The following is a 20,313-nucleotide window of genomic DNA, read 5'->3' as shown; positions in this document are numbered from 1 at the left end:
TGCCTGAACTGAGAGGTGCAAGTGCTGAGGCTCTGGCTGAACTGAGAGGTGCAAGGGCTGAGGCTCTGCCTGAACGGAGAGGTGCAAGGGCTGAGGCTCTGCCTGAACTGAGAGATGCAAGGGCTGAGGCTCTGCCTGAACTGAGAGGTGCAAGAGCTGAGGCTCTGCCTGAACGGAGCGGTGCAGAGGCTAAGGGTCTGCCTGAACTGAGAGGGGCAAGGCTGAGGCTCTGCCTGAAATGAGAGGTGCAAGAACTGAGGCTCTGTCTGAACAGAGAGGTGCAGAGGCTGAGGCTCTGCCTGAACTGAGAGGGGCAAGGCTGAGGCTCTGCCTGAACGGAGAGGTGCAAGAGCTGAGGCTCTGCCTGAACCGAGAGGTGCAGAGGCTGAGTCTCTGCCTGAACTGAGAGGGGCAAGGCTGAGGCTCTGCCTGAAATGAGAGGTGCTAGGGCTGAGGTCCTCCATGATCTGACAGGTGCAGGGGTTGAGGCTCTGCCTGAACTGACAGGTGCAAGGGCTGAGGCTCTGCCTGAACTGACAGGTGCAAGGGCTGAGTCTCTGCCTGAACGGAGAGGGGCAAGGGCTGAGGCTCTGCCTGAACTGAGAGGTGCTGAGGCTGAGGCTCTGCCTGAACTGACAGGTGAAATCCTACCTGAGCTGACGGGTGTTAGGGAGAATTCTCTGTTTAGGCTGAATTTCCCTCCCTAGTGAGTCCCCCAGCGGCTTTGCTGGATTTCTGGGGTTTAATTTTTTCTCCTGCCAAGAGTGAGACTCTTTTACCCTCACTCTTGGACATGTTGAACTGTGTTATCTTGGACAAACCTTGTGTTGAATGGGCTATGGGGTCTTTTACTCCATAGGGCCTCATGTATTTTTGTGATGTGGGTTACACAGCACCCTCTGTGCCGTGACCCAGGGGTGTCCTAGGGACTCCCCAACATAGACTCCATACCCTGGGACTGACTACTGTCTCCCAGGGCATGTAAAGTCACCAAAGACTTTACTAGTCTTGAATCCTGAACAGAACCAGTACAAACCATCATATTGTGGACGTACTGGCTGGGGCAATTCGATTGCCCCAGGGTCTGTTAGTCGAGGGGGCACGTCTCCGTCCCCCCTGATCGAGTTTTGGCTGGTGGCAGTGGAAACTACTTTTTATATTCGACCGCGAATATTTCCCTATGGGATTTCCCATTGTTTTAGGCTAACACATTTAATTATTTATTTACGGTAGCCTTAAACATACCGCCGGTTTATATATTTATTTTTATAACTCCGGTTGGGACTTTTTTGCCAAAACTTGATTCTAAAATGGCGTTGGTGTTCGCCTCTGTAACTCTGACCCAAAGTGGAGCCCTTTGTTCCACTTTTGGCGGGCTTCTCCACAGAAGCCCTCCAAAGTGGTGCCACTCTGTCTGGGATACTTAGGAGGGATGGAGGGGGATTTAGGCACCCTGGACTGAGTTACCTTGGTAACTCAAGTCGCACTCCGTCCTGATTGGCCCAAGTGGTGAGCCGCCCGGCTCACCACTTAGCATGTTTGAGTGACAGCTAGGCTGGGTGAATGGGGGCTTGCTGCATAAAAGCAGGGCTTTGGGGACTGGGACTTCAGAAGTCGCCACAGGACCAAGAATCCGACGAGGGAAGAGCTGAGCCGACCTGCTTCGACGACACCACCCGGTGGAGCCCTGCTGAACCGTCTCACCACTTTTTCCCGACGACCGAGGAGAACTCTTAACGGAGTGGCTCCTTCCCTTAACTGGTGGGGACAACCAGTTTTCGCCTTCTTTCCGTTCTTTGAGGTATCTCGTGGCCGCCTTGCCTGTGCCAAGCACCCCGGCATCCGGAATACCACACTTTACCCCCATACCGCGAAAGTCGGTACCAACCCTTTAACCGGAGGACTCCGCGGCTGGTTTCTTCCCGGGCAGTGCTACGACCTTTCTCTTCTGCTCTTCAGCGAGATATTCTTCTCCCCTGACCGACGTCGAGCCTTGCTGTCGCTGCCTGGAACAACTGCCCCCGCTGGAGGATCCTTTCCGCTTAAGGTACTGTGTTCCGCCTGGCTTCCCTTGCCACCGACTGTACGGGGTAGATTTAGTCCCCGGCTTTCGAACCTGGGAGTGCCTGGGACACTTTGGCTAAACTTTCTGAGCCACTCTAAACTCTTTTTTGACTCTTTGCAAGACTTTGAATCTCTAACTAACAGTGTGATCTTGGGCACATTTTCGCTCCGGCTACTCTAAGAGTGGGCCCTGCCTAGTGACTTTTGCTCACCTGTGACTTTGTGCTTCTTTGAGCCTATTGCAAGTGTTCTGGACCTTAGAGTGGTGTGTTTAACCCATTTCTGCTTTTTCTCTCCCTTTCTTGGAAACTACTAGAGTGTCATCTAACGTTAAGCACTCACCTCTGTTTTAATTAAGTGGTGTTAACCTAGAGTTGTCTAGATAGGAGAAAGGATTGAATCTACTTTCATTATAACTGTGTTTGAAGTGTTTACTATATTTTGCTAGAGTGTTTTTAACTTATGTGTATTTTAAATAAATAACTATATACTTTTGAAACCAAGCTCTGGTCAGTGTTTGCTTGTGCTATTGTGTTTTGGTACATATTGTGTATACTTTGCATACTGCCTAACTCTTCTTGAGAGAAGTCTGACTGCTCAGCCACAGCTACCAGGTAAATCTGGGTGGTACAGACTGCTACCAAAGGGGTTTACTGCTCTACCTGTAGTCTTAAATCTTTTGCAGTGTTCCCCAAGGGAACTGCACAGGTTTCTGCCTAACAACGGGTGCAAGAGCTGAGGCCCCACCTGATCTGACAGGTGCAGGGGTTGAGGCTCTGCCTGAACTGACATGTGCAAGGGCTGAGGCTCTGCCTGAACTGACAGGTGCAAGGGCTGAGGCTCTGCCTGAACGGAGAGGGGCAAGGGCTGAGGCTCTGCCTGAACTGAGAGGTGCAGAGGCTGAGGCTCTGCCTGAACTGAGAGGGGCAAGGGCTGAGGCTCTGCCTGAACTGAGAGGTGCAAGAGCTGAGGCTCTGCCTGAACGGAGAGGTGCAGAGGCTGAGGCTCTGCCTGAACTGAGAGGGGCAAGGCTGAAGCTCTGCCTGAACTGAGAGGGGCAAGGGCTGAGGTTTTGCTTGAACTGGGAGGTGCAAGAGCTGAGGCTCTGCCTGAACTGAGCGGTGCAAGAGCTAAGGCTCTGCCTGAACTGAGAGGTGCAGAGGCTGAGGCTCTGCCTGAACTGAGATGGGCAAGGGCTGAGGCTCTGCCTGAACTGAGAGGTGCACGAGCTGAGGCTCTGCCTGAACTGAGAGGTGCAGGAGTCTAGGCTCTGCCTGAACTGAGAGGTGCAAGGGCCGAGGCTCTGCCTGAACTGACAGGTGCAAGGGCCGAGGCTCTGCCTGGATTGAGAGGTGCAAGGGCCAAGACTTTGCCTGAACTGACAGTGCAGGGGCTGAGGCTCTGCCTGAACTGAGAGGTGCAAGGGCTGAGGCTTTGCCTGAACTGACAGTGCAGGGGCCGAGGATCTGCCTGAACTGAGAGGGGCAGGGGCCAAGGCTCTGCCTGAACTGACAGGTGCAAGGGCCGAGGCTCTGCCTGGATTCAGAGGTGCAAGGGCCAAGGCTTTGCCTGAACTGACAGTGCAGGGGCTGAGGCTCTGCCTGAACTGAGAGGTGCAAGGGCCAAGGCTTTGCCTGAACTGACAGTGCAGGGGCCGAGGCTCTGCCTGAACTGAGAGGGGTAGGGGCCAAGGCTCTGCCTGTACTGAGAGGTGCAAGAGCTGAGGCTCTGCCTGAACGAAGAGGTGCATAGGCTGAGGCTGTGCCTGAACTGAGAGGGGCAAGGCTGAGGCTCTGCCTGAACTGAGAGGTGCAAGGCCTGAGGCTCCGCCTGAATGGAGAGGTGCAGAGGCTGAGGCTCTGCCTGAACTGAGAGGTGCAAGAGCTGAGGCTCTGCCTGAACTGAGAGGTGCAAAAGCTGAGGCTCTGCCTGAACGGAGAGGTGCAAAAGCTGAGGCTCTGCCTGAACGGAGAGGTGCAGAGGCTGAGGTTCTGCCTGAACTGAGAGGGGCAAGGGCTGAGGCTCTGCCTGAACTGAGAAGGGCAAGGGCTGAGGCTCTGCCTGAACTGAGAGGTGCAAGAGCTGAGGCTCTGCCTGAACGGGGAGGTGCAGAGGCTGAGGGTCTGCCTGAACGGAGAGGGGCAAGGCTGAGGTTCTGCCTGAACTGAGAGGTCCAAGAGCTGAGGCTCTGCCTGAACGGAGAGGTGCAGAGGCTGAGGCTCTGCCTGAACTGAGAGGGGCAAGGCTGAGGCTCTGCCTGAACTGAGAGGTGCAAGAGCTGAGGCTCTGCCTGAACTGAAAGGTGCAGAGGCTGAGGCTCTGCCTGAAATGAGAGATGCAAGAGCTGAGGCTCTGCCTGAACGGAGAGGTGCTGAGGCTCTGCCTGAACTGAGAGGGGCAAGGGCTGAGGCTCTGCCTGAACTTAGAGGTGCAAGAGCTGAGGCTCTGCCTGAATGGAGACGTGCAGAGGCTGAGGCTCTGCCTGACCTGAGAGGGGCAAGGCTGAGGCTCTGCCTGAACCGACAGGTGCAAGGGCTGAGGCCCTGCCTGAACTGAGAGGGGCAAGGGCTGAGGCTCTGCCTGAACTGAGAGGTGCAGGAGCTGAGGCTCTGCCTGAACGGAGAGGTGCAGAGGTTGAGGCTCTGCCTGAACTGAGAGCTGCAAAAGCTGAGGCTCTGTCTGAACTGAGAGGTGCAGGGGCTCAGTCTCTGCCTGAACCGAGAGGGGCAAGGCTGAGGCTCTGCCTGAACAGAGAGGTGCAGAGGCTGAGGCTCTGCCTGAACTGAGAGGGGCAAGGCTAAGGCTCTGCCTGAACTGAGAGGTGCAAGAGCTGAGGCTCTGCCTGAACAGAGAGGTGCAGAGGCTGAGGCTCTGCCTGAATGGAAAGGTGCAGAGGCTGAGGCTCTTCCTGAATGGAAAGATGCAGAGGCTGAGGCTCTGCCTGAACGGAAAGGTACAGAGGCTGAGGCTCTGCCTGAACTGAGAGTGGCAAGGCTGAGGCTCTGCCTGAACTGAGAGGTGCAAGAGCTGAGGCTCTGCCTGAACGGAGAGGTGCAGAGGCTGAGGCTCTGCCTGAACAGAGAGGTGGAGAGGCTGAGGCTCTGCCTGAACTGAGAGGGGAAGGCTGAGGCTCTGCCTGAACTGAGAGGTGCAAGAGCTGAGGCTCTGCCTGAACGGAGAGGTGCAGAGGCGGAGGCTCTGCCTGAACTGAGAGGTGCAAGAGCTGAGGCTCTGCCTGAACGAAGAGGTGCAGAGGCTGAGGCTCTGCCTGAACTGAGAGGTGCAGAGGCTGAGGCTCTGCCTGAACTGAGAGGGGCAAGGGCTGAGGCTCTGCCTGAACTGAGAGGTGCACGAGCTGAGGCTCTGCCTGAACGGAGAGGTGCAGAGGCTAAGGGTCTGCCTGAACTGAGAGGGGCAAGGCTGAGGCTCTGTCTGAACGGAGAGGTGCAAGAGCTGAGGCTCTGCCTGAACGGAGAGGTGCAGAGGCTGAGGCTCTGCCTGAACTGAGAGGGGCAAGGCTGAGGCTCTGCCTGAACGGAGAGGTGCTGAGGCTCTGCCTGAACTGAGAGGGGCAAGGACTGAGGCTCTGCCTGAACTGAGAGGGGCAAGGCTGGGGCTCTGCCTGAACCGACAGGTGCAAGGGCAGAGGCCCTGCCTGAACTGAGAGGGGCAAGGGCTGAGGCTCTGCCTGAACTGAGAGGTGCAGGAGCTGAGGCTCTGCCTGAACGGAGAGGTGCAGGAGCTGAGGCTCTGCCTGAACGGAGAGGTGCAGAGACTGAGGCTCTGCCTGAACTGAGAGGGGCAAGGCTGAGGCTCTGCCTGAACTGAGAGGTGCAAGTTCTGAAGCTCTGACTGAACTGAGAGGTGCAAGAGCTGAGGCTCTGCCTGAACTGAGAGGTGCAGAGGCTGAGGCTCTGCCTGAACTGAGAGGGGCAAGGGCTGAGGCTCTGCCTGAACTGAGAGGTGCAAGAGCTGAGGCTCTGCCTGAACAGAGAGGTTCAAGGGCTGAGGCTCTGCCTGAACTGACAGGTGCAGGGGTTGAGGCTCTGCCTGAATTGACAGGTGCAAGGGCTGAGGCTCTGCCTGAACTGACAGGTGCAGGGGTTCAGGCTCTGCCTGAACGGAGAGGGGAAAGGTCTGAGGCTCTGCCTGAACTGAGAGGTGCAGGGGTTGAGGCTCTGCCTGAACTGACAGGTGCAGGGGTTGAGGCTCTGCCTGAACTGACAGGTGCAAGGGCTGAGGCTCTGCCTGTACTGACAGGTGCAGGGGTTCAGGCTCTGCCTGAACGGAGAGGGGCAAGGGCTGAGGCTCTGACTGAACTGAGAGGTGCAGGGGTTGAGGCTCTGCCTGAACTGACAGGTGCAGGGGCTGAGGCTCTGCCTGAACTGACAGGTGCAAGGGCTGAGGCTCTGCCTGAACTGACAGTTGCAAGGGCTGAGGCTCTGCCTGAACGGAGAGGGGCAAGGGCTGAGGCTCTGCCTGAACTGAGAGGTGCAGAGGCTGAGGCTCTGCCTGAGCTGAGAGGTGCAAGAGCTGAGGCTCTGCCTGGACTGAGAGGTGCAAGTGCTGAGGCTCTGCCTGAACTGAGAGGGGCAAGGGCTCAGGCACTGCCTGAAAGGAGAGGTGCAGAGGCTGAGGCTCTGCCTGAACGGAGAGGGGCAAGGCTGAGGCTCTGCCTGAACTGAGAGGTGCAAGAGCTGAGGCTCTGCCTGAACGGAGAGGTGCAGAGGCTGAGGCTCTGCCTGATCTGAGAGGGGCAAGGCTGAGGCTCTGCCTGAACTGAGAGGTGCAAGGGCTGAGGCTCTGCCTGAACTGAGAGGTGCAAGGGCTGAGGCTCTGCCTGAACTGAGAGGTGCAAGAGCTGAGGCTCTGCCTGAACGGAGAGATGCAGAGGCTGAGTTTCTGCCTGAACTGAGAGGGGCAAGGGCTGAGGCTCTGCCTGAACGGAGAGGTGCAGAGGCTGAGGCTCTGCCTGAACGGTGAGGTGCACAGGCTGAGGCTCTGCCTGAACGGAGAGGTGCAGAGGCTGAGGCTCTGCCTGAACTGACAGGTGTAAGGGCTGAGGCTCTGCCTGAATGGAGAGGGGCAAGGGCTGAGACTCTGCCTGAACTGATCGCTGCAAGGGCTGAGGCTCTGCCTGAACTGACAGGTGCAAGGGCTGAGGCTCTGCCTGAACGGAGAGGGGCAAGGGCTGAGGCTCTGCCTGAACTGAGAGGTGCAGAGGCTGAAGCTCTGCCTGAACTGAGAGGTGCAAGAGCTGAGGCTCTGCCTGGACTGAGAGGGGCAAGAGCTGAGGCTCTGTCTGAACTGAGAGGGGCAAGGGCTCAGGCTCTGCCTGAACTGAGAGGTGCAGAGGCTGAGGCTCTGCCTGAACTGAGAGGGGCAAGGCTGAGGCTCTGCTTGAACTGAGAGGTGCAAGAGCTGAGGCTCTGCCTGAACGGAGAGGTGCAGAGGCTGAGGCTCTGCCTGAACGGAGGGGTGCAGAGGCTGAGGCTCTGCCTGAACGGAGTGGGGCAAGGCTGAGGCTCTGCCTGAACTGAGAGGTGCAAGAGCTGAGGCTCTGCCTGAACTGACAGGTGCAAGGGCTGAGGCTCTGCCTGAACTGACAGGTGGAAGGGCTGAGGCTCTGCCTGAACGGAGAGGGTCAAGGGCTGAGGCTCTGCCTGAACTGAGAAGTGCAGAGGCTGAGGCTCTGCCTGAACTGAGAGGTGCAAGAGCTGAGGCTCTGCCTGGACTGAGAGGTGCAAGAGCTGAGGCTCTGCCTGAACTGAGAGGGGCAAGGGCTCAGGCTCTGCCTGAACGGAGAGGTGCAGGGGCTGAGGCTCTGCCTGAACGGAGAGGGGCAAGGCTGAGGCTCTGCCTGAACTGAAAGGTGCAAGAGCTGAGGCTCTGCCTGAACGGAGAGGTGCTGAGGCTCTGCCTGAACTGAGAGGGGCAAGGGCTGAGGCTCTGCCTGAACTGAGAGGTGCAAGAGCTGAGGCTTTGCCTGAAAGGAGAGGTGCAGAGGCTGAGGCTCTGCCTGAACTGAGAGGTGCAAGGCTGAGGCTCTGCCTGAACTGAGAGGTGGAGAGGCTGAGGCTCTGCCTGAACTGAGAGGGGCAAGGCTGAGGCTCTGCCTGAACTGAGAGGTGCAGAAGCGGAGGCTCTGCCTGAACTGAGAGGTGCAGAGGCGGAGGCTCTGCCTGAACTGAGAGGTGCAAGAGCTGAGGCTCTGTCTGAATGGAGAGGTGCAGAGGCTGAGGCTCTGCCTGAACTGAGAGGTGCAGAGGCTGAGGCTCTGCCTGAACTGAGAGGGGCAAGGGCTGAGGCTCTGCCTGAACTGAGAGGTGCATGAGCTGAGGCTCTGCCTGAACGGAGCGGTGCAGAGGCTAAGGGTCTGCCTGAACTGAGAGGGGCAAGGCTGAGGCTCTGTGTGAACGTAGAGGTGCAAGAGCTGAGGCTCTGCCTGAACGGAGAGGTGCAGAGGCTGAGGCTCTGCCTGAACTGAGAGGGGCAAGTCTGAGGCTCTGCCTGAACGGAGAGGTGCTGAGGCTCTGCCTGAACTGAGAGGGGCAAGGACTGTTGCTCTGCCTGAACTGAGAGGGGCAAGGCTGGGGCTCTGCCTGAACCGACAGGTGCAAGGGCAGAGGCCCTGCCTGAACTGAGAGGGGCAAGGGCTGAGGCTCTGCCTGAACTGAGAGGTGCAGGAGCTGAGGCTCTGCCTGAACGGAGAGGTGCAGGAGCTGAGGCTCTGCCTGAACGGGGAGGTGCAGAGACTGAGGCTCTGCCTGAACTGAGAGGGGCAAGGCTGAGGCTCTGCCTGAACTGAGAGGTGCAAGAGCTGAGGCTGTGCCTGAACTGAGAGGTGCAAGAGCTGAGGCTCTGCCTGAACTGAGAGGTGCAGAGGCTGAGGCTCTGCCTGAACTGAGAGGGGCAAGGGCTGAGGCTCTGCCTGAACTGAGAGGTGTGAGGCTGAGGCTCTGCCTGAACTGAGAGGGGCAAGAGCTGAGGCTCTGCCTGAACGGAGAGGTGCAGAGGCTGAGGCTCTGCCTGAACGGAGAGGTGCAGACGCTGAGGCTCTGTCTGAATGGAGAGGTGCAGAGGCTGAGGCTCTGCCTGAACGGAGAAGGGCAAGGCTGAAACTCTGCCTGAACTGAGAGGTGCAAGAGCTGAGGCTCTGCCTGAACGGAGAGGTGCAGAGGCTGAGGCTGTGCCTGAACTGAGAGGGGCAAGGCTGAGGCTCTGCCTGAACGGAGAGGTGCAGAGGCTGAGGCTCTGCCTGAACTGAGAGGTGCAAGAGCTGAGGCTCTGCCTGAACGGAGAGGTGCAGAGGCCGAGGTTCTGCCTGAACTGAGAGGGGCAAGGCTGAGGCTCTGCCTGAACTGAGAGGTGCAAGAGCTGAGGCTCTGCCTGAACGGAGAGGTGCAGAGGCTGAGGCTCTGCCTGAACTGAGAGGTGCAAAAGCTGAGGCTCTGCCTGGACTGAGAGGTGCAAGAGCTTAGGCTCTGCCTGAACTGAGAGGGGCAAGGGCTCAGGCTCTGCCTGAACTGAGAGGTGCGAGGCTGAGGCTCTGCCTGAACTGAGAGGGGCAAGGGCTCAGGCTCTGCCTGAACTGAGAGGTGCGAGGCTGAGGCTCTGCCTGAACTGAGAGGTGCAAGAGCTGAGGCTCTGCCTGAACGGAGAGGTGCAGAGGCTGAGGGTCTGCCTGAACTGAGAGGGGCAAGGCTGAGGCTCTGCCTGAACTGAGAGGTGCAAGAGCCGAGGCTCTGCCTGAACTGAGAGGTGCAGAGGCTGAGGCTCTGCCTGAAATGAGAGGTGCAAGAGCTGAGGCTCTGCCTGAACGGAGAGGTGCTGAGGCTCTGCCTGAACTGAGAGGGGCAAGGGCTGAGGCTCTGCCTGAACTGAGAGGTGCAAGAGCTGAGGCTCTGCCTGAATGGAGACGTGCAGAGGCTGAGGCTCTGCCTGACCTGAGAGGGGCAAGGCTGAGGCTCTGCCTGAACCGACAGGTGCAAGGGCTGAGGCCCTGCCTGAACTGAGAGGGGCAAGGGCTGAGGCTCTGCCTGAACGGAGAGGTGCAGAGGCTGAGGCTCTGCCTGAACTGAGAGGTGCAGAGGTTGAGGCTCTGCCTGAACTGAGAGCTGCAAGAACTGAGGCTCTGTCTGAACTGAGAGGTGCAGGGGCTCAGTCTCTGCCTGAATTGAGAGGGGCAAGGCTGAGGCTCTGCCTGAACGGAGAGGTGCAGAGGCTGAGGCTCTGCCTGAACTGAGAGGGGCAAGGCTGAGGCTCTGCCTGAACTGAGAGGTGCAAGAGCTGAGGCTCTGCCTGAACGGAGAGGTGCAGAGGCTGAGGCTCTGCCTGAACGGAAAGGTGCAGAGGCTGAGGCTCTGCCTGAACTGAGAGGGGCAAGGCTGAGGCTCTGCCTGAACTGAGAGGTGCAAGAGCTGAGGCTCTGCCTGAACGGAGAGGTGCAGAGGCTGAGGCTCTACCTGAACGGAGAGGTGCAGAGGCTGAGACTCTGCCTGAACTGAGAGGGGCAAGGCTGAGGCTCTGTCTGAACTGAGAGATGCAAGAGCTGAGGCTCTGCCTGAACGGAGAGGTGCAGAGGCTGAGGCTCTGCCTGAACTGAGAGGTGCAAGAGCTGAGGCTCTGCCTGAACGGAGAGGTGCAGAGGCTGAAGCTCTGCCTGAACTGAGAGGTGCAGAGGCTGAGGCTCTGCCTGAATTGAGAGGGGCAAGGGCTGAGGCTCTGCCTGAACTGAGAGGTGCAAGAGCTGAGGCTCTCCCTGAACTGAGAGGTGCAGAGGCTGAGTGTCTGTTTGAACTGAGAGGGGCAAGGCTGAGGCTCTGTCTGAACGGAGAGGTGCAAGGCAGAGGCTCTGTCTGAACGGAGAGGTGCAAGAGCTGAGGCTCTGCCTGAACGGAGAGGTGCAGAGGCTGAGGCTCTGCCTGAACTGAGAGGGGCAAGGCTGAGGCTCTGCCTGAACTGAGAGGTGCAGGAGCTGAGGCTCTGCCTGAACGGAGAGGTGCAGGAGCTGAGGCTCTGCCTGAACGGGGAGGTGCAGAGACTGAGGCTCTGCCTGAACTGAGAGGGGCAAGACTGAGGCTCTGCCTGAACTGAGAGGTGCAAGAGCTGAGGCTGTGCCTGAACTGAGAGGTGCAAGAGCTGAGGCTCTGCCTGAACTGAGAGGTGCAGAGGCTGAGGCTCTGCCTGAACTGAGAGGGGCAAGGGCTGAGGCTCTGCCTGAACTGAGAGGTGTGAGGCTGAGGCTCTGCCTGAACTGAGAGGGGCAAGAGCTGAGGCTCTGCCTGAACGGAGAGGTGCAGAGGCTGAGGCTCTGCCTGAACCGAGAGGTGCAGACGCTGAGGCTCTGTCTGAATGGAGAGGTGCAGAGGCTGAGGCTCTGCCTGAACGGAGAAGGGCAAGGCTGAAACTCTGCCTGAACTGAGAGGTGCAAGAGCTGAGGCTCTGCCTGAACGGAGAGGTGCAGAGGCTGAGGCTGTGCCTGAACTGAGAGGGGCAAGGCTGAGGCTCTGCCTGAACGGAGAGGTGCAGAGGCTGAGGCTCTGCCTGAACTGAGAGGTGCAAGAGCTGAGGCTCTGCCTGGACGGAGAGGTGCAGAGGCCGAGGTTCTGCCTGAACTGAGAGGAGCAAGGCTGAGGCTCTGCCTGAACTGAGAGGTGCAAGAGCTGAGGCTCTGCCTGAACGGAGAGGTGCAGAGGCTGAGGCTCTGCCTGAACTGAGAGGTGCAAAAGCTGAGGCTCTGCCTGGACTGAGAGGTGCAAGAGCTTAGGCTCTGCCTGAACTGAGAGGGGCAAGGGCTCAGGCTCTGCCTGAACTGAGAGGTGCGAGGCTGAGGCTCTGCCTGAACTGAGAGGGGCAAGGGCTCAGGCTCTGCCTGAACTGAGAGGTGCGAGGCTGAGGCTCTGCCTGAACTGAGAGGTGCAAGAGCTGAGGCTCTGCCTGAACGGAGAGGTGCAGAGGCTGAGGGTCTGCCTGAACTGAGAGGGGCAAGGCTGAGGCTCTGCCTGAACTGAGAGGTGCAAGAGCCGAGGCTCTGCCTGAACTGAGAGGTGCAGAGGCTGAGGCTCTGCCTGAAATGAGAGGTGCAAGAGCTGAGGCTCTGCCTGAACGGAGAGGTGCTGAGGCTCTGCCTGAACTGAGAGGGGCAAGTGCTGAGGCTCTGCCTGAACTGAGAGGTGCAAGAGCTGAGGCTCTGCCTGAATGGAGACGTGCAGAGGCTGAGGCTCTGCCTGACCTGAGAGGGGCAAGGCTGAGGCTCTGCCTGAACCGACAGGTGCAAGGGCTGAGGCCCTGCCTGAACTGAGAGGGGCAAGGGCTGAGGCTCTGCCTGAACGGAGAGGTGCAGAGGCTGAGGCTCTGCCTGAACTGAGAGGTGCAGAGGTTGAGGCTCTGCCTGAACTGAGAGCTGCAAGAGCTGAGGCTCTGTCTGAACTGAGAGGTGCAGGGGCTCAGTCTCTGCCTGAATTGAGAGGGGCAAGGCTGAGGCTCTGCCTGAACGGAGAGGTGCAGAGGCTGAGGCTCTGCCTGAACTGAGAGGGGCAAGGCTGAGGCTCTGCCTGAACTGAGAGGTGCAAGAGCTGAGGCTCTGCCTGAACGGAGAGGTGCAGAGGCTGAGGCTCTGCCTGAACAGAAAGGTGCAGAGGCTGAGGCTCTGCCTGAACTGAGAGGGGCAAGGCTGAGGCTCTGCCTGAACTGAGAGGTGCAAGAGCTGAGGCTCTGCCTGAACGGAGAGGTGCAGAGGCTGAGGATCTACCTGAACGGAGAGGTGCAGAGGCTGAGACTCTGCCTGAACTGAGAGGGGCAAGGCTGAGGCTCTGTCTGAACTGAGAGATGCAAGAGCTGAGGCTCTGCCTGAACGGAGAGGTGCAGAGGCTGAGGCTCTGCCTGAACTGAGAGGTGCAAGAGCTGAGGCTCTGCCTGAACGGAGAGGTGCAGAGGCTGAAGCTCTGCCTGAACTGAGAGGTGCAGAGGCTGAGGCTCTGCCTGAATTGAGAGGGGCAAGGGCTGAGGCTCTGCCTGAACTGAGAGGTGCAAGAGCTGAGGCTCTCCCTGAACTGAGAGGTGCAGAGGCTGAGTGTCTGTTTGAACTGAGAGGGGCAAGGCTGAGGCTCTGTCTGAACGGAGAGGTGCAAGGCAGAGGCTCTGTCTGAACGGAGAGGTGCAAGAGCTGAGGCTCTGCCTGAACGGAGAGGTGCAGAGGCTGAGGCTCTGCCTGAACTGAGAGGGGCAAGGCTGAGGCTCTGCCTGAACTGAGAGGTGCAAGAGCTGAGGCTCTGCCTGAACAGAGAGGTGCTGAGGCTCTGCCTGAACTGAGAGGGGCAATGCTGAGGCTCTGCCTGAAATGAGAGGTGCAAGAGCTGAGGCTCTGCCTGAATGGAGAGGTGCTGAGGCTCTGCCTGAACTGAGAGGGGCAAGGACTGAGGCTCTGCCTGAACTGAGATGGCAAGGCTGCGGCTCTGCCTGAACCGACAGGTGCAAGGGCAGAGGCCCTGCCTGAACTGAGAGCGGCAAGGGCTGAGGCTCTGCCTGAACGGAGAGGTGCAGGAGCTGAGGCTCTGCCTGAACGGAGAGGTGCAGAGGCTGAGGCTCTGCCTGAACTGAGAGGTGCAGAGGCTGAGGCTCTGCATGAACTGAGAGGGGCAAGGGTTGAGGCTCTGCCTGAACTGACAGGTGCAAGGGCTGAGGCTCTGCCTGAACTGACAGGTGCAAGGGCTGAGGCTCTGCATGAACTGAGAGGGGCAAGGGTTGAGGCTCTGCCTGAACTGACAGGTGCAAGGGCTGAGGCTCTGCCTGAACTGACAGGTGCAAGGGCTGAGGCTCTGCCTGAACGGAGAGGTGCATGAGCTGAGGCTCTGCCTGAACGGAGAGGTGCAGAGGCTGAGGGTCTGCCTGAACGGAGAGGTGCAGAGGCTGAGGCTCTGCCTGAACTGAGAGGTGCAGAGGCTGAGGCTCTGCCTGAACTGAGAGGTGCAGAGGCTGAGGCTCTGCATGAACTGAGAGGGGCAAGGGTTGAGGCTCTGCCTGAACTGACAGGTGCAAGGGCTGAGGCTCTGCCTGAACTGACAGGTGCAAGGGCTGAGGCTCTGCATGAACTGAGAGGGGCAAGGGTTGAGGCTCTGCCTGAACTGACAGGTGCAAGGGCTGAGGCTCTGCCTGAACTGACAGGTGCAAGGGCTGATGCTCTGCCTGAACTGAGAGGTGCAAGAGCTGAGGCTCTGCCTGAACGGAGAGGTGCAGAGGCTGAGGCTCTGCCTGAACGGAGAGGTGCAGAGACTGAGGCTCTGCCTGAACTGAACGATGCAAGGGCTGAGGCTCTGCCTGAACTGACAGGTGCAAGGGCTGAGGCTCTTCCTGAACTGACAGGTGCAAGGGCTGAGGCTCTGCCTGAACTGACAGGTGCAAGGGCTGAGGCTCTGCCTGAACTGACAGGTGCTGGGGTTCAGGCTCTGCCTGAACGGAGATGGGCAAGGGCTGAGGCTCTGCCTGAACTGAGAGGTGCAGGGGTTGAGGCTCTGCCTGAACTGACAGGTGCAGGGGTTGAGGCTCTGCCTGAACTGACAGGTGCAAGGGCTGAGGCTCTGCCTGAACTGACAGGTGCAAGGACTGAGGCTCTGCCTGAACGGAGAGGGGCAAGGGCTGAGGCTCTGCCTGAACTGAGAGGTGCAGAGGCTGAGGCTCTGCCTGAACTGAGAGGTGCAAGAGCTGAGGCTCTGCCTGGACTGAGAGGTGCAAGAGCTGAGGCTCTGCCTGAACTGAGAGGGGCAAGGGCTCAGGCTCTGCCTGAACGGAGATGTGCAGGGGCTGAGGCTCTGCCTGAACGGAGAGGGGCAAGGCTGAGGCTCTGCCTGAACTGAGAGGTGCAAGAGCTGAGGCTCTGCCTGAACGGAGAGGTGCTGAGGCTCTGCCTGAACGGAGAGGGGCAAGGGCTGAGGCTCTGCCTGAACTGAGAGGTGCAGAGGCTGAGGCTCTGCCTGAACTGAGAGGTGCAAGAGCTGAGGCTCTGCCTGGACTGAGAGGTGCAAGAGCTGAGGCTCTGCCTGAACTGAGAGGGGCAAGGGCTCAGGCTCTGCCTGAACGGAGATGTGCAGGGGCTGAGGCTCTGCCTGAACGGAGAGGGGCAAGGCTGAGGCTCTGCCTGAACTGAGAGGGGCAATGCTGAGGCTCTGCCTGAAATGAGAGGGGCAAGGGCTGAGGCTCTGCCTGAACTGAGAGGTGCAAGAGCTGAAGCTCTGCCTGAACTGAGAGGTGCAGAGGCTGAGTGTCTGTTTGAACTGAGAGGGGCAAGGCTGAGGCTCTGTCTGAACGGAGAGGTGCAAGGCAGAGGCTCTGTCTGAACGGAGAGGTGCAAGAGCTGAGGCTCTGCCTGAACGGAGAGGTGCAGAGGCTGAGGCTCTGCCTGAACTGAGAGGGGCAAGGCTGAGGCTCTGCCTGAACTGAGAGGTGCAAGAGCTGAGGCTCTGCCTGAACGGAGAGGTGCTGAGTCTCTGCCTGAACTGAGAGGGGCTATGCTGAGGCTCTGCCTGAAATGAGAGGTGCAAGAGCTGAGGCTCTGCCTGAATGGAGAGGTGCTGAGGCTCTGCCTGAACTGAGAAGGGCAAGGACTGAGGCTCTGCCTGAACTGAGATGGCAAGGCTGAGGCTCTGCCTGAACCGACAGGTGCAAGGGCAGAGGCCCTGCCTGAACTGAGAGCGGCAAGGGCTGAGGCTCTGCCTGAACGGAGAGGTGCAGGAGCTGAGGCTCTGCCTGAACGGAGAGGTGCAGAGGCTGAGGCTCTGCCTGAACTGAGAGGTGCAGAGGCTGAGGCTCTGCATGAACTGAGAGGGGCAAGGGTTGAGGCTCTGCCTGAACTGACAGGTGCAAGAGCTGAGGCTCTGCCTGAACTGACAGGTGCAAGGGCTGAGGCTCTGCATAAACTGAGAGGTGCAAGGGCTGAGGCTCTGCCTGAACGGGGAGGTGCAGGAGCTGAGGCTCTGCCTGAACGGAGAGGTGCAGAGGCTGAGGGTCTGCCTGAACGGAGAGGTGCAGAGGCTGAGGCTCTGCCTGAACGGAGAGGTGCAGAGGCTGAGGCTCTGCATGAACTGAGAGGGGCAAGGGTTGAGGCTCTGCCTGAACTGAGAGGGGCAAGGGTTGAGGCTCTGCCTGAACTGACAGGTGCAAGGGCTGAGGCTCTGCCTGAACTGACAGGTGCAAGGGCTGAGGCTCTGCATTAACTGAGAGGGGCAAGGGTTGAGGCTCTGCTGAACTGACAGGTGCAAGGGCTGAGGCTCTGCCTGAACTGACAGGTGCAAGGGCTGATGCTCTGCCTGAACTGAGAGGTGCAAGAGCTGAGGCTCTGCCTGAACGGAGAGGTGCAGAGGCTGAGGCTCTGCCTGAACGGAAAGATGCAGAGACTGAGGCTCTGCCTGAACTGAACGATGCAAGGGCTGAGGCTCTGCCTGAACTGACAGGTGCAAGGGCTGAGGCTCTGCCTGAACTGACAGGTGCAAGGGCTGAGGCTCTGCCTGAACTGACAGGTGCAAGGACTGAGGCTCTGCCTGAACTGACAGGTGCAAGGGCTGAGGCTCTGCCTGAACTGACAGGTGCAGGGGTTCAGGCTCTGCCTGAACGGAGAGGGGCAAGGGCTGAGGCTCTGCCTGAACTGAGAGGTGCAGGGGTTGAGGCTCTGCCTGAACTGACAGGTGCAAGGGCTGAGGCTCTGCCTGAACTGACAGGTGCAATGACTGAGGCTCTGCCTGAACGGAGAGGGGCAAGGGCTGAGGCTCTGCCTGAACTGAGAGGTGCAGAGGCTGAGGCTCTGCCTGAACTGAGAGGTGCAAGAGCTGAGGCTCTGCCTGGACTGAGAGGTGCAAGAGCTGAGGCTCTGCCTGAACTGAGAGGGGCAAGGGCTCAGGCTCTGCCTGAACAGAGATGTGCAGGGGCTGAGGCTCTGCCTGAACGGAGAGGGGCAAGGCTGAGGCTCTGCCTGAACTGAAAGGTGCAAGAGCTGAGGCTCTGCCTGAACGGAGAGGTGCAGAGGCTGAGGCTCTGCCTGAACTGAGAGGGGCAAGGCTGAGGCTCTGCCTGAACTGAGAGGTGCAAGTGCTGAGGCTCTGGCTGAACTGAGAGGTGCAAGGGCTGAGGCTCTGCCTGAACGGAGAGGTGCAAGGGCTGAGGCTCTGCCTGAACTGAGAGATGCAAGGGCTGAGGCTCTGCCTGAACTGAGAGGTGCAAGAGCTGAGGCTCTGCCTGAACGGAGCGGTGCAGAGGCTAAGGGTCTGCCTGAACTGAGAGGGGCAAGGCTGAGGCTCTGCCTGAAATGAGAGGTGCAAGAACTGAGGCTCTGTCTGAACAGAGAGGTGCAGAGGCTGAGGCTCTGCCTGAACTGAGAGGGGCAAGGCTGAGGCTCTGCCTGAACGGAGAGGTGCAAGAGCTGAGGCTCTGCCTGAACCGAGAGGTGCAGAGGCTGAGTCTCTGCCTGAACTGAGAGGGGCAAGGCTGAGGCCCTGCCTGAAATGAGAGGTGCTAGGGCTGAGGTCCTCCATGATCTGACAGGTGCAGGGGTTGAGGCTCTGCCTGAACTGACAGGTGCAAGGGCTGAGGCTCTGCCTGAACTGACAGGTGCAAGGGCTGAGTCTCTGCCTGAACGGAGAGGGGCAAGGGCTGAGGCTCTGCCTGAACTGAGAGGTGCTGAGGCTGAGGCTCTGCCTGAACTGACAGGTGAAATCCTACCTGAGCTGACGGGTGCAAGAGCTGAGGCCCCACCTGATCTGACAGGTGCAGGGGTTGAGGCTCTGCCTGAACTGACATGTGCAAGGGCTGAGGCTCTGCCTGAACTGACAGGTGCAAGGGCTGAGGCTCTGCCTGAACGGAGAGGGGCAAGGGCTGAGGCTCTGCCTGAACTGAGAGGTGCAGAGGCTGAGGCTCTGCCTGAACTGAGAGGGGCAAGGGCTGAGGCTCTGCCTGAACTGAGAGGTGCAAGAGCTGAGGCTCTGCCTGAACGGAGAGGTGCAGAGGCTGAGGCTCTGCCTGAACTGAGAGGGGCAAGGCTGAGGCTCTGCCTGAACTGAGAGGGGCAAGGGCTGAGGCTTTGCTTGAACTGGGAGGTGCAAGAGCTGAGGCTCTGCCTGAACTGAGCGGTGCAAGAGCTAAGGCTCTGCCTGAACTGAGAGGTGCAGAGGCTGAGGCTCTGCCTGAACTGAGATGGGCAAGGGCTGAGGCTCTGCCTGAACTGAGAGGTGCACGAGCTGAGGCTCTGCCTGAACTGAGAGGTGCAGGAGTCTAGGCTCTGCCTGAACTGAGAGGTGCAAGGGCCGAGGCTCTGCCTGAACTGACAGGTGCAAGGGCCGAGGCTCTGCCTGGATTGAGAGGTGCAAGGGCCAAGACTTTGCCTGAACTGACAGTGCAAGGGCTGAGGCTTTGCCTGAACTGACAGTGCAGGGGCCGAGGCTCTGCCTGAACTGAGAGGGGCAAGGCTGAGGCTCTGCCTGAACTGAGAGGGGCAAGGGCTGAGGCTTTGCTTGAACTGGGAGGTGCAAGAGCTGAGGCTCTGCCTGAACTGAGCGGTGCAAGAGCTAAGGCTCTGCCTGAACTGAGAGGTGCAGAGGCTGAGGCTCTGCCTGAACTGAGATGGGCAAGGGCTGAGGCTCTGCCTGAACTGAGAGGTGCACGAGCTGAGGCTCTGCCTGAACTGAGAGGTGCAGGAGTCTAGGCTCTGCCTGAACTGAGAGGTGCAAGGGCCGAGGCTCTGCCTGAACTGACAGGTGCAAGGGCCGAGGCTCTGCCTGGATTGAGAGGTGCAAGGGCCAAGACTTTGCCTGAACTGACAGTGCAAGGGCTGAGGCTTTGCCTGAACTGACAGTGCAGGGGCCGAGGATCTGCCTGAACTGAGAGGGGCAGGGGCCAAGGCTCTGCCTGAACTGACAGGTGCAAGGGCCGAGGCTCTGCCTGGATTCAGAGGTGCAAGGGCCAAGGCTTTGCCTGAACTGACAGTGCAGGGGCTGAGGCTCTGCCTGAACTGAGAGGTGCAAGGGCCAAGGCTTTGCCTGAACTGACAGTGCAGGGGCCGAGGCTCTGCCTGAACTGAGAGGGGTAGGGGCCAAGGCTCTGCCTGAACTGAGAGGTGCAAGAGCTGAGGCTCTGCCTGAACGAAGAGGTGCAGAGGCTGAGGCTGTGCCTGAACTGAGAGGGGCAAGGCTGAGGCTCTGCCTGAACGGAGAGGTGCAAGGCCTGAGGCTCCGCCTGAATGGAGAGGTGCAGAGGCTGAGGCTCTGCCTGAACTGAGAGGTGCAAGAGCTGAGGCTCTGCCTGAACTGAGAGGTGCAAAAGCTGAGGCTCTGCCTGAACGGAGAGGTGCAGAGGCTGAGGCTCTGCCTGAACTGAGAGATGCAGAGGCTGAGGTTCTGCCTGAACTGAGAGGGGCAAGGGCTGAGGCTCTGCCTGAACTGAGAAGGGCAAGGGCTGAGGCTCTGCCTGAACTGAGAGGTGCAAGAGCTGAGGCTCTGCCTGAACGGGGAGGTGCAGAGGCTGAGGGTCTGCCTGAACGGAGAGGGGCAAGGCTGAGGTTCTGCCTGAACTGAGAGGTCCAAGAGCTGAGGCTCTGCCTGAACGGAGAGGTGCAGAGGCTGAGGCTCTGCCTGAACTCAGAGGGGCAAGGCTGAGGCTCTGCCTGAACTGAGAGGTGCAAGAGCTGAGGCTCTGCCTGAACTGAAAGGTGCAGAGGCTGAGGCTCTGCCTGAAATGAGAGATGCAAGAGCTGAGGCTCTGCCTGAACGGAGAGGTGCTGAGGCTCTGCCTGAACTGAGAGGGGCAAGGGCTGAGGCTCTGCCTGAACTTAGAGGTGCAAGAGCTGAGGCTCTGCCTGAATGGAGACGTGCAGAGGCTGAGGCTCTGCCTGACCTGAGAGGGGCAAGGCTGAGGCTCTGCCTGAACCGACAGGTGCAAGGGCTGAGGCCCTGCCTGAACTGAGAGGGGCAAGGGCTGAGGCTCTGCCTGAACTGAGAGGTGCAGGAGCTGAGGCTCTGCCTGAACGGAGAGGTGCAGAGGTTGAGGCTCTGCCTGAACTGAGAGCTGCAAAAGCTGAGGCTCTGTCTGAACTGAGAGGTGCAGGGGCTCAGTCTCTGCCTGAACCGAGAGGGGCAAGGCTGAGGCTCTGCCTGAACAGAGAGGTGCAGAGGCTGAGGCTCTGCCTGAACTGAGAGGGGCAAGGCTAAGTCTCTGCCTGAACTGAGAGGTGCAAGAGCTGAGGCTCTGCCTGAACAGAGAGGTGCAGAG

This window comes from Ambystoma mexicanum, chromosome 10 (assembly GCF_040938575.1).
Source record: "Ambystoma mexicanum isolate Mex_15411 chromosome 10, UKY_AmexF1_1, whole genome shotgun sequence".
Taxonomy (NCBI): domain Eukaryota; kingdom Metazoa; phylum Chordata; class Amphibia; order Caudata; family Ambystomatidae; genus Ambystoma; species Ambystoma mexicanum.
This window is presented reverse-complemented; position numbering follows the sequence as displayed.